The 14231-nt window shown below is 42.4% G+C and overlaps 1 protein-coding gene across 1 annotated transcript in view; it reads right to left on the bottom strand.

Annotated features, from left to right (window-relative positions):
- The window catches only part of IL1R2 (interleukin 1 receptor type 2), a 48720-nt gene extending 42310 nt beyond the window's left edge, over positions 1-6410 (bottom strand). The window contains exon 1 of the mRNA XM_037528926.2: positions 6232-6410. The gene's annotated coding sequence lies outside the window, so the exon portion shown is untranslated. The remainder of the gene's footprint in view (positions 1-6231) is intronic.
- Positions 6411-14231: the final 7821 nt, after the last annotated feature.

The following is a 14231-nucleotide window of genomic DNA, read 5'->3' as shown; positions in this document are numbered from 1 at the left end:
ACTAACAAGGCTCAGGAATCAACAAGATGTAGGTCTATATAACCATTCATTCATGCATGCATACATTCATTCACTTTAATAATGTTTTGAGCATCTGCTCCAAGCCCAGCATTGTTCTTGCCTAAGATTTCATAGTATATTAGAGGAAATGACAATAATAAAGACATTACTGAATGAATGTCAATTTATAACTAGCGAGATGCTAGAAAACCAATAACCAACAGTTGGGTCCTCTGCACAGGACAATTCCCTCCATAAGGTAGAGTCATTTAGATGCCAGTTTTCACTGGACTTGGTCTCAGTGTGTGACATTCTCTATTCTCACCCACAGTGCCTGCAGCTCATCATCCCATCACCCTGGGTTTCTCAGTCTTGCTCTGACTACACGCATCCAGTAAATTAGGGTGTCAATAACGCTGACACTTTTGGAACAAGACTACGGTAAAATTTGTGCTCATTCCATCTTATTAGGGTTGCTAAGTAAAAAACAAACAAAATCATAGCGAGAACATCTTGCATAGTCATGAAAAATAGTCACATCCCATAAATTGACGATGCGTAGATAACAAATCAATTTGTTCTAGGTGTCTCTACTTAGAACCCCTGGATCCATTCTCAGAGTGTATTTGACAGTTTTCCAACTGCTTATATATATGCCCCACGAATTCAAGCTTCTCAAAATAACAACTGAAAATCAAATAGGGAAGCACTTGGTTTCTCACCAAAATGTTCATGCCTTCCTTCCAATTTTTGAATTGAAAAGAGACAGTCCCTACTCTAATGCTCCCAGGAAGACAAACCCCATCAATGCTTCAGGAGGGTGAAGACCTGGCAATCATCCTGGGCACTCTTTCAGTGACAAAGGGGTTCAAAAAGACAATATGATCCCTTCTAGCTAGAAGGGATCATGTTCTGTGAAATAAGTCAGAAAGAAAAAGAAAAATACCGGATGGTCTCAATCATAGCAGGAATTTAGAAAACCTAAATAAGAGATCAGGAAAAAGACTAATTAATACAAAGTAAAAATCAAAATCAACAAGCAACTATAAACCAGAGACACACTACGGCGGCGGGGGGAGGCAAGGGGAGAGGAAGGACTAGGGTCAAAATAAGGGGGGGTGCAATTGTATGGGGAATATAACCAAAATGATAATGCATACATTGTTCAAAAAAGAAAAATGATGTAAGAATTATATAAAATAAAATATTAATTAAAAAAAGCAAAAACAAAGAAAAAAAGACAATATGGTGTTGCATGCAAGCAGATATGCCCCTCTTCAATTGGGACTATACCCCAAAAAGTCATCCCCAGGAAGGGTTACAGAGAAATCTATTCCCAGACTTTATTATAACAAACCTAGTTAATAGGTGGTTAGGAAGCTATCAGATACTCCAAGTTTCAGTCTACCCAGCTATTACACTTGTTAGAACATCATAAGCTCTCCAGCCCCAACCTCTAGCTCCTCTGGAATCTGAAAGACCAAAGGAGTCAGCTAAGCCCCAAAGAACTGTCTGAGTTTTTTGGCTGCTGTGGGCCAAATACTAGTGGAACTAAACACATTATTAGCTGGGACTTGTTTAGTCAAGCCATTGTGTGTTTTGTTCTTGTATTTGAAGATCCATATACCCACAGATTGTTGGAGTAAGAAGAAGCTCAGGGTCATCCCAGGGTACTCTTGCTATTTGTAAATGGGGAAGCCACAGATGGTAGAATTGGAAGTGAAATGCTAAGGGCTAAAGCCTCTATTCCCCAAAGAGTATTGAACTTTGCTGACTTTGACAACAACTCTTTGCAAACGCAGATGCAAACAGCATTTTCCAGGTCAGGCTGTGTACTTTCTGGGTGCAGCTTCTTCAGCTGCACAGGGCCAGGCCATGGACAAAATGATGGTCTTGGGTTTGACCTGTCCCAGGGCCACTGCTGGATCTAGTGTCACAACCTCAGCAAGTTTCTAAACCTCCCAAAGCCTGCATTCTGCAACTGTGAGAAGAGGGTCATGGGAATAGCTGTTCTTGTGCACTAAGAGCCTGACTGTTTCAAGTGCTTGATTCACATATAGAGTCACCTAATCAGGTAAAGAAGTAAGGAAACTGAGACTATAAATAGCTAGTCAATGGCACACAGCATTATGGGCTGAATTTGCCCCCCAAAAAGAACATGTTGGAGTCCTAACCCCACGAATGTGAGCTTAATTGCATATCGGGTCTTTACAAAGGCAATCCAGTTAAAATAGTCCCTAGGGTGGGCCTTAAGCCAATATGGTTGGTGACCTTATAAAAAGAGACAGATGGAAGACAACGTGGAGACACACAAGAAGCCAGTGAGTGCAGTGGCACATCTACCAGTCAAGGGACCCTATGACTGCTGGCAACAACAGGAACCAGACAAGACAAAAAAGTCTCCCCTAGAGCCCCGGGGAAGCATGGGCCTATTCACATCTTGATAGGGGATTTCAGCCTCCAGAACCTCAAGACAATAAATTGCTATTGTTCTAACCCACCTGGTTTGCAATGACACAAATTTCATTCTACTTGGACCCGAGATTCCAACTAAGGCCCTGTGGTCCCAGAGCCCATGTTCTTTATTACCATCCCACAGAACATTTGGGAGGAGACCCCACCAGCACAAAGCCAGGGCCCAATGCACAGGTGACGGTGTAGGGGGTGGTGGCATTAGGGTGGGGAGGGGGAGTTGGCTAAGAAGGCTAGTAGGCCCCTATTTGTTGGCCATCCATATTCTCAGATGATTAAAATAGATAAAGATGGCAAACAGCTCCAACAATACTGAACTCCCCAGCCAGCATGTAGCAACAAAACAGTTCAATGCATAATGCCAGCACCTGCAGAGAGAGGATGATTTTGTTTATCATTTTCCTTTTATAACCACTATTTCACTCTGGGAGGAGGGTACTGAGACTATCACATTCCATCAAGAAGCTAATGTCTTTGTTATTCTTGCCAAGTAGAATGAATGAGGCCAGAGGCAAAATGCCTTCTCAGGTAAGGCAGGTGAGAGGCCATCTCTACCCCTTCACCCCCCAAAAACAAGCTTGCTTACAAGGCATGGTCAGTGCTGGGTTCCAGACCCTGCACCGTGCTGCCCCTACTGGAGGTGCTGGACAGAAACACGGCCCAGTGTCTTTACCACTGATCTTGAACAACCATCCCAAAAATGGGGCCACTGGTGAGCAAGGGGGGTAGAAAGGAAACTGCACCAACAATATCAGTTGCTATTTTATTATCAGTATTTACTAAGCATCTACTGAGTTCAAGGATTTAAAGTGCAAAAGTGAACATGACTCTCTACTAATTAGGATCTTGGGCATGGTTCTTAACTCCTCTGCACAATAATAGCATAGTATCAATCTTTATCCAAAAATATGCTCAATAAGCTATATTGAGAGAGAGACCATATTCTTATAGTTTTTATTCATATATATTATCATTGTTCTATTTTATTATTAGTTATTGTTGTTAATCTCTTACCGTGCCGAGTTGATAAGTTAACTTTGTCATAGGTATATATGAATGAGAAAAAATGCAATATACAGAGTTCATTATTATTTGTAGCTTCCCCAGGCATCAACTAGAGGTCTTGGAACATATCCTCCACAGATAAGCGAGACTACTTATTTATTAGAATTATTTTAAGATTAAATCAGCATGTAGGAAAGGCCTGTGCACAAAGTAAAGCACTTAGTAAAGGTCAGCAACCGCCCCAAGACACAGCAACTCATTACCACACTGACTACACTTGGTTGTAGTCACCAAGGAACCAAGAAAAACTGATCATTTCAAGTAAAATCCCCCCAGAAGCAGTTCGGTGTTTATTGAAAGACCAAGTTAACAGCCTTCCCTGCTTCCAGACTTGACCACCAGGGCTCTTGGCCCCTACCCATGTGCACAGCCACACCCTGGGTGCTGGGACCAGTTGGAACCAGTATAGTCAAGAGATATTGAGGATCAGTGGCAAGTCAGCCTCTGCAGGCCTTTGACTTTGTTCCTGCCAAGTTCCTGTCATCAGTCAGGCCAGGAACTGCAAGTGTGACTTCCAGCTGTGCATAGACATGTAAGGTCAGGCATAGGATGGGGGAAGAGAGGTCAGAGGCCAGGAGAGTGGTCCAGGTACTTGGAAGGTGGTTATATCTATGGAAGGCAAAGTGGATGGAGAAGGTGGGAAGTGAGTGGTTGGAGAGCAGGAAGCTAGAGTTAGTGAAATGGGCCCCATTTTCTCAATCAGAGATATCTTGGTTACCTAACAGATTTGTCCTTTTGCCTGGCCTGACTTTTATCTTTACTTTTGTTGATATAATGTTTGCATTGATTGGTTTATGTTTTTTAAATCATCTTTGTGTTCCTGGGGTAAATCCCATTTGATCATGATATATGATCCTGTGACACAAACAAATTTCTAGTATTTTGTTGAAGATTATTACATCAATGTTCATCAGGATATTTCAGAGTTCTTCATGGATCAAATCCATGCTTTTGTAGAAATAAACAATCACTCTTATGAAAACCAGAAATAGCTATTTATTGGAACTGTTTAGAACAAGGGAGTCATCCACCATTATTTGGTTTCCATAGAGACCCAAAAGCAGGCAGAGGTGGAAAGAAAGCTTAATGGAGAAGAAAGTGAAGGCTTCAAATGTGCCCTGATTGGAGTTTATTGGCTTGGGGAAATTGTAGGCAGCTAACTGGAAGCTGGAAACACTATTTGACTAGGGATGCATAGTTAACTTTCTCTGGTTGTCCTTAAGTTGAAAGTAAGGGACAAAAATTGAGGATGCTGTCAGTTAGGAATCAAATATTAGTCATTTGGGGCCATTTGTTACAGGAGTTATTTCCGGCTTCCTGTACTGGTTGCATGAGAAGTAATCTGATTTCCTATGAGGCTGACTTAGAGATAGACTCGTTACTGTCAATGGGGTTTTCATATATATCCTGGCCATACTAGTATATAAATTCAGTCTTCCCTGGATCAAGAAGATGTGGTACATATATACCATGGAATATTACTCAGCAGTCAAAAAAGATAAACACATGCAATTTGCAGCAACATGGATGGCACTGGAAGGGATCATGCTCAGCGAAATAAGCCAAAAAGAAAAAGAAAAATACTGGATGGTCTCACTCATAGCAGGAATCTAGAAAACTTAAATAAGGGATCAGGAAAATGAATAACTATAAGAAAGTGAAAATCAAAATCAACAAAAAACTATGAACCAGAGACACTTTTTGGGGGGTGGGGGCCGGGAGGGGAAGGATTGGGGTCAGAATGGGGCATGTGCAGTTGTATGGGGGAATATAAAAATAAAATTTATTATTTAAAAAAAATAAATAAATAAATTCAGTCTTCCCATTTCTAAGATAAAGGAACTTTTGCCAATATCCAGTGAACTGAGTTCCAAACCTCACCCCTCAGATGTTTTTAAGGAGCTAGAACAACCAGTTCCTTGATAAGTGCCCACACGCATATTTTGGTATGTTTCCTCAGTTACCCAGCCAAAGTCACTGGATCATGTGCACAGGGAAGCACCTGGGGCATTTGCTCAGCAATGTCATGTGTCAGCCAAAGACAGCTGCTATTGCCCCAGCATCTCATTTGAGCCACTGAGCCAAGGGACAGCCCTCCCCCAACCCAAGAGTGACATGCTGCTCCACCAAATGTCCTCAGTTTCTGATCGATCACTGTTTTCATGACTGTCAGCACAGCTTGCCCCATACCTTTCCCATTAAGTTGACCATGTTTCAGGAGTCAGGCTCAGACTTGAACAGGAAGGTTTTTTCATGTTTGCCATATCCTTACTCATGGCATCACCCCTGCTCACTCCTCATTCTCCAGGAAGGGTTTCTGGTTTGCAGAGTTTGATTCTTCTGTTTTGGGAAGTGTTACGCTATTATTGCTGTGGCTGCTGCTTTTAGTCATTCATGGTCTGAAATCGGATTCCTAAAATCACTTTCTGAGGGAAAGCCCTTCCTCTTCTTAGTAACAATTGCACATCAATTCTCCAAAACCTGACTTGTGTCCAAATCAGCTGAAATTACAGAATGCCTATGGTGCAGATACATGCAGCACAAAAGTTCTTAGCAAGCCCTGACTGACCTTGATGATAGAGCAGCCATAATATTTGCTCCATCTATCTTAGATGCAAGAAACTTCACATTTAACATTTCTGCACTAACTTAAATCTGGCTGAGAGCCTCCCTCCCAACCACAGACACACATACCTTATGGTTAGCAAGAAATTCAATCTCAGTCAAGTCCAAAGTCAACAAGAATCCACGGTAAGGATCTCTGTGGGAGACCCCTAAGGCATGAGGTGCTGAGACAAGGAGAACGTCAAGGTTGTGGCTGGAAGACTGTTCCACAAGAGCTGGAAGACTGGCCGGTGTCCAGACCAAGATGTCCTTTTTTTGTGTCAGCAAACCTAAGCCTGAGAAATGGGCAGGATTAGAAAGGGAGTAGAATATAACTGATAACACAGAACCGTGGCAGGAAGGCATGCCCGGAAAGGCTAAATACTAAGAGAATGATTCATTGTCAAATAACTGACATAGACTGTTTGTATGACTGTTTGTATGAGTTGCACTGGCACTCGGGACAATCAAGCCCAGAATGAGAGACCTTGTGTCCCCTCGATCCTGCTTCTCTTAAACCCTATTTTGTGCCTGTCAGTTCTTTATTTCCAAGTTCTTTGGGTGCCTCTTCTCTACCCTGTTCACCAGAACTGGTCTCCAGCAGGTCTCACCACCATTATATTCGTTCTCTGCCAAGGAAACACACAAAAAAACCTCTACAACAACAAGCTCAAGCCCTAAATCCCTTGACATTCTCAAGACCACCTTGCTTTGTCCCTGATGCCATCCACCCCCTCTTCCTCACTCTCCCCATTCCCTACATTCATACACATAGCATTAAAGGATACTTTTGAGGAAAAAGCCAAAATTGTAGCCAGACCTGAACCAAGGTTAATGACTGATCCTTGCCTAGAAACCACTGTACTATGTTCTTCAGGGCCATGATGATAGACTGTCTAATGCTACACAAAATACTTCTGTTCCTTTAGAGGATGCTGATAACATCCATGCCTGACAAACACCCTCAAGTCATTTTAAGTTGACAACATGGAAGATTGTAACAATTCCAGAAGCTCATCAGTGGTCTTGTGATTGATTACCCCTAGACTACAAAGCCTCCTCGCAGACCTGAGAATAAAGAAACTCTTCCCACCCACCCCCATGTCCCTGTATTCCTTTCTTTCCTATAAAGCCTTCCTTCACTCACCACTCTAAGAGTTGGTTTCTTTTAAATACTAACTGCTATTCTCCCATGGTGGCACCACACGTTAATGTAGGACTTCCTTTGTGGAAACAATCTATGGTTCAAAGTCTAACTTCCTGAGCTCAAGTGACACAGTCCAGTTAGGTCAATACCAAAATCATGACTCTCATACAAATATAATACTAAACTTGTGTCAAAAAGATATGAGGGGGCCTCCCCTGGTGGCTCAGTGGTTGAGTGCCACTCTGTGAAGCTGTCCGCAGCCTCTGCAGTGCTGGTTCGATCCCGGCCCCAGCCAGCCGGCGAGGGTCCCACATGGCATGGCAGACCTCTTCTGTCTTGCCCGCTGCTCCCCTCAGCAGTGTATTTCCTCAGTCTGCCTGTTCTATCCCCCACTTGGGCTCTGGTGAATCCTCTCACCCTCCCATGCATCTGCACTGTACCCCGGTTCTTGTATAAATAAATAAATAAATCTTTAAAAAAAAGATGAGGAATCCAAGTAGATGCTATAACTGGATCAAAAGAAAAGTGAAAATAACATCAATTCATGTGGGAAAAGTAATGCTAGGATGAATTGCAAATAAAGACAAAGCTATTTTTTTCCAATGGGGTAGGAAGAAGTCATTTAAATATCTATCATGGGCCATAATTTATCTCTCTTAGTTTCCTAAAACCTACAGAGTTGCAAAGTAGTTCTAAGGTAATGAACAGGGCTAGACTCTGATAACCCAACCCAAGGATATAGTAACCCAAGGATATAGTAAAGATAATGCATAGTTTTCTAATGAAACAACACTTTTTTTTTTCCCCCACTGAGCTCCATCATTGTTCTCTCATCCCACCCTCTTCTGGGTCAATTTAGGCTAATCTGTAATGGGTCCTCCCCTAGAGGAGGAAGGAGGTGAAACTAAGTTCACAAACAAACAAAGACAAGACCATATGTGAAAATAGAACTCTGGCCTAAAACCTGCAACAATCAGCCTAGAAAACCAACTTACTATCAGGCCTCCCCAGTGGCGCAGTGGTTGAGCACTGGGCTGTGAAGCTGCCCACAGCCTCCCCAGCCGCCGGCGAGGGTCCCACATGGCGCGCAGACCTCTCCCCTCAGCAGTGTATTTCATCAGTCTGCCTGTTCAATTCCCCACTCTGGCTCTGGTGAATTCTCTCACCCTCCTGCGCTTCTGACTGTACCCAGTGCTTGAATGAATGAATGAATGGATCAATCAATCAATCAATCTTTAAAAAAAAAAAAACCAACTTATTATCTACAGTCAACAACTAACACAGCAAGTCAGAGCACTATTTACAGCAACCAGTCAAGAAACCAGACAGTAACCTCAAATGGCCAGGACTTGATTCATAACTGACAGTTTCCCTAATTTTTTTCCCTACTTCCAACTATGACCAGTCAGGGAATGCTGACTTTGCACATCTAACCAATTACATAGGATCTCCAGTTTCTAGAAGACTACCTCCAGCTCCCCGCTGCCAACCACCGCCAATCAGGTCACACCCAAAACCTTCCCTTTCTCCACCACAAGGATTTTCTACTTCTCTGTCTTTGAGTCTTTGTCAAAAGCAAATAACTTTGGCTGACTTCCTTGCTATATCAAGCACTGAATAAATAGCTTTTGCTTCCCTCTTTTGGCTAGTTTTTATTTATTTTCACAATGGGATGTAGAATATTTGCTTACCCCTTGTCACAAAGGAAGCCATAATTCAAAATTCAAAGATTTCTTCCCCTTATCTGTACCAGAGATAATAGAAAACTTACGTTGTTCATTGCTACAGTGGCAAGAGTATGATAAATTTACACTTCACCCACCAGCCTGTATCATAGGAAAGGGTAGCATTCTGGTCAGCATTGTGAGTCTCCAGTTACTAGGAGCCAGGGAAGTGAGAAAGTAAAGCAATAGTCCTACAAAATGCATTCACATACCTCACCCCCTCCCTAGCCTACTAGTACCACACAAAATCCCATTTTCCAAGTCTTTTCTCCTGGCATATTCATGGACACAGGCCTCCTATCCCTCTTCTGGGTCATGGGGCAGCTCTGTCCAATGCTGAACTTAGCTTTGGGTAAGACAGCAGCCAGGAATGGAGGCTCTATTCTGGAGGGTTTTCTTCAGTATGGACCATTCTCTCATCTTAAACCCCAGAAGGCCCTCATTTCTAACATCTTGGCAAAAAACCCTGAAATGACACTTCCTCTGAAGCCTTCCTTACAACCTGGTGTGAGGGTGGGGGCAGCGGTAGTGGAATCAAAATTGATAAAGGAAATACCCAAAATGGAAGCAGAAGGCCACTAAGAGACTGAAGCTTATGCATATGAGCATATGCTTAGTAACAAAACCAGTCCCCCCACGTTGAAACCTACTCCAAAATTAGTCCTGCATCCTTTGCAACCATAGCTCAGCTGTTAATCAAGTTTAACCACATTCTGTTTTCCAAAATTCTGTTTTCCAAAATTCTGTTTTCCAAAAATCTGATTTCCAATTAAATCAGATAATATATCACCTCTTTGCTGCAGTGCCAAGACCAACCTGTTTTTTCTGAAGCAATTCTACTTCTCCAGATAAAGAAAACCTAGCAACCTAGATCTCATGTTTTGTCCATGAGGTGTCAATGCATCAGAAGGATCTGACCACCAGCCCATATATATGGACCAGAACCCACCCCCACCAATGACCTACAGTCGGCTCTGCATTCCTCTACCTCCTGATGGCTTTACCTAATGACCTCCTGCCAAACCCACGTTCCTGTGCCTCCAGCACACTCCCTAGCCAATGGAATTCAATGCTTTTGTTCTCCAAAGTCTAGCTTCCCAAAATAAGCTCATTCTCCTACTTTTTCAGACACTTAGATCTAAGTCTCCTACCTACTACTGAAGCACTTCTTTAAAAGTTGTATCTCTTCCCTGATCCTGGTGGCACTTCTCTGGAACTCATGAACATCAGCTAATGAACTTGGCTTTCAACATGGGGCCTTCTAGCCACAGCAGGAGAAGGGGGCAGGGGCTTTCAACCCCAACCCAAACTAACTATTCAGGAAACTTTTGTCTAAACATTAAGCTTCTGAAGGGCGCCTTAGCCTCTATTCTTGTGTCCTGGGTGCCCTTGGAGCATTTTCATTCTGCAAGAGAGACAGCTTCTGGAATCAGACATCTTTGGATGAGTACCTCACTCCAGTGCCTCTTCCTCCAATTTTCTCTTTTTACAGGACTGCAGTTCCTCACTTCAAAAAGTGTTCCCTAAGAGGATTGAGGGTTGGTGGTCCTCCCTTTTGGGGTTTGCAGTTGAAAATCCTCAGAATGGCATAGTTAGGTTAGAGTCCCAGGCAGCTATCTAAGGGTAGTAGTCAGAAGAGATACTAGGCTGGGTTGGACACACTGGTCTTCACAGCTTAATGCAGACCAATTACGTAGAATACAGCCCAATGGGCTGTGGTCTGGGATGGAGTCAACATTTCCCATTGTTTTAGATGTTTTTATTACCAGTGGTTGAAGCAAAAGACTCCCTCTAGTGACAGTGTTTTGGGTCTGCATATAACATGCCAATAGGAGTGACTTCCCAGGATTTTACCCCTAGGAACCTCCAAGAACACTATACCCCTCCTATCTGACCCCCAGAAAGGAATGGGCTCCCTTTCTCATACCCAAAAGGGGACATAATTCAGCCCAGGGAACACTGTCTCAAGTGAGGGACATCCACTAAGACAAGTCCCTGTGGCACTAGATGATGATGATTGTCCAAGGGGATTTCTGTTGAAATCCAGTCTCCAACTTGGATCTAGATAACTGGAAAAATAACATGCTGTCTTACAGAGACAACTCAAGAGATGGAAAACCTCTTTCTGTCCCATTTTTGCCATTTATAATCCTAACTGGGCAGCCGAGGAGCACAGAATGAATGAATGGCATTAGGAAAGGCTGGTCAGGAAGGTGAGAGATTGAATAGAAACCAGCCTGCAGACAGACCTCCAGCAGAGCAAGCTATCCCTGGGGTAGACCCAGATGGAATCCAAAGGACCTTAGGACCAGACAAGTGATGAATAAGTACAGAGACAGTATTATAATCAGACTCCAAAAGAGAGCCATCGAGCAAAAGAGTCTTAAGAAAGTACAAGAAGTAGAACCAGGGCCAAAAGAAAATCCATTCACTTTTCTAGAATGGGTGTTCCAGCCATAGAGCAATTCAGTGATATTAGCCGTGTGCATCCAGACAACTTGAGACAGATCAGTATAACTTTTGTAAACCAAAGTACTCCAGATATAAGAAAGAAATCATAGAATCTAGAACTAGTGGAGATTGTCTTCAAATTATGTAAATTGAGATAAAGTCATGAAAATCTGAGACATGCAGCACCAAACTGCTCTGCTGTCTGCCACCCTGAATTATGACCCATCTGGACAGAAGAAGACGATGCTTTCCACAAGGACAGGCAACCAAGGATAAGAGCCCTGCACCCACCACACTTCAAAAAAAAAAGACCAAGGATCTGTGGGATGTCAGCGATGCACTTACTACAAACAAGAAACCTGTGAAGATGAGAATGTCCCAATCTTCTCTGACAGCGGGGAAGTAGAAGCTTCTGGTAAGAGAGCTCATTGCTGTACTGTTTGCTGATATGAATTAAGATTGACTATGTCTAGAGACTCTTTCAAGTTATGCTTTGGTGAAGAATGAGTAAAGCATGTGCACATATGGAGGTGTAAAAGTGGAACCCAAAAGTTAGATGTGTAAATGCCCGACAGATAAATAATTTAAAAAAAAAAAAGTTCTGCCAACCTTATTAACATTCCTCAAGAGGAACCTGGGGTAACAGCAGGAGTGGAAAAGAAGCAAAGACTTTCTGATTGACACTGGAGCAACTCACTCCATCTTAAATACCAGACAGAATCCCCTTTCCCAAAAACTACTTTCATCATTGTTATCCAAGGAGACCTCCCATAGCTGTTCTTATAGTCTCTGGACTGTCAAATTGGAAGAACTCACTTTAAACATAGTTTTCTATGCATGCATGAATGCAAAATCCCTCTCCTAGGATAAGACTTATTATGCAAATTAAATACTCAAGTGACTTCCTTACCAAAAAGAATAGATATTTCCTTATGTCCATTTTTTAAATCAGGTATTTCTGATCAGGCCTGTGCTCTTCAAGGTCACTGCTTCAAATAGAAAGGGAGCCACAACTAAAAGTTCCCAAAGAAATTCTGCAATGGGCGAGGTTGGAAGAGTGTGTCAAAAGAATCCTAGGGGAAGCATGGCAACAGAGCCCATACAGGTGGGACTCTATTCAGATATAATAATACCTAATTTAAAATAATATTTGTTAGGGCCTCCCCATCGCCCTCGGCGCAGTGGGTTGAGCACAGCGCTGTGAAGCTGTCTGAAGCCTCTGCAGTTCCGGTTAGATTCCCAGCTGGCCAGGGAGATACCCACATAGCAGGGCAGACTCCTATCTCGCCTGCTGCTCCCTTCAGCAGTGTATTTCAGTCAGTCTGCCTGTTCTTCTCCCCACTCTGTCTCTGGTGAATCCTCTCACCCTCCCATGCTACTGGCTTGTATCCCAGTTCTTGTATAAAAATAAGTAAATATTTTTAAAAAATAATATTTGTTAGAGAAAGAGACAATGGAAGATATTGAACCTCTAACTACCATATTTAGGGCTAATAGGGCCTGTTGGTCTCCTTATAACTCTATCATAGTAGCAATAAAGAAATTGAGAATGAATGACCATTGATTGCTACATAATTTGAGGGTTATTAATCAAATTGTAGAGGATATTTATCCTGAGATGACTAACCCTTACACCTTACCACTTTGTCTGGAAACTTCTGCTGGCTTCTGGTTTTAGTTTTAAAAAATACCTTCTTTTGCTTCCTGTTGAGTCCTGGATCTCAGGAATTATTTGCTTTTGAATGGGAGGACCCCAAAATAAATATCAAACAATATTGTGGTACTTCCAGAAGGATTTAATAATTTCCCCATCCTCTTTGGAGAAATTTTGGCTAGAAATTTGAGAGTCAGGTAGCAAGGCTGTGTGAGCCACTATGAGTGTCGTGAGCCATCGGTTGGTGGCATCTTTCCCTTCATGGGTGATTTAGTGTAAATGAGTAGTAACACTTCCATGAGAAGCTCTGGTATTAGCACCATCCCTGATCATTATGAATCCCTCCTTCTTTTGTCATTCTATGGGGACTTCCATCTAGTTTTGAAACCTCTCTAGTAAAACTTGCCCATGTTTTTGCTCTACAAAAGTATTTCACTATGTGTTGGAGCTCTTACCTCCTGCTGAGTCAGCTCTGCATCAGCTCTTCTCTTCCCTTTGGCATTCATGTGATCCCAGAGATGAACCCTCGATTTTGAAGTGACAGTAACCTGCATTTACAACTGCGTACATCACTCCCATTAAATCTGCATCCTGACACCTAGAATTTGGGGAGCTTAAAGAAATGCCAGACTTCTCCAAACACTATCAGACCTGGCTTCAAAGGGACTATTTATCACTGCACTAACAAGTAGGCATCCCTTTCTTCTGCAGTTTTTTCTTCCCCCCCCCCTTAGAAAATTTTATTATTTTATCTGCAGAAGGCAGCTCTGCCTATATAGTTCTGTATTCCCCAATCCCCCATTGGAGCACTTACACAGTTAGCCTGAATCTTTAGGACACTACAAATCTCCTAAAGACCTTAACTAAAGCCCTGTTTTCACTTGAAGACTGAGCTCTGGCTCATTTTTTGAATAATTTTCAACAGTGGGCAGAAATGGGAAAACAGAACTTGCAAGAAGTATTAAAATGGTATTCACCCCAGGAGCTATCAGTAGAATGAGTTATATTCTCATGTGGATAAGTTTCCATTTACCCAGGGTATATAATTCTGTTGCTGATCCATAAAATAAAAATTCATTAAAAGCCTTGGTGACTTACACCATTGTGGCTTTTT

The sequence above is a fragment of the Talpa occidentalis genome, unplaced genomic scaffold, assembly GCF_014898055.3.
Source record: "Talpa occidentalis isolate TD23 unplaced genomic scaffold, MPIMG_talOcc4v2.1 talOcc4.5, whole genome shotgun sequence".
In the NCBI taxonomy this organism is placed as follows: Eukaryota; Metazoa; Chordata; class Mammalia; order Eulipotyphla; family Talpidae; genus Talpa; species Talpa occidentalis.
Note: the sequence above shows the minus strand (reverse complement) of the source record. Positions and strands in the feature narration are given on the sequence as shown.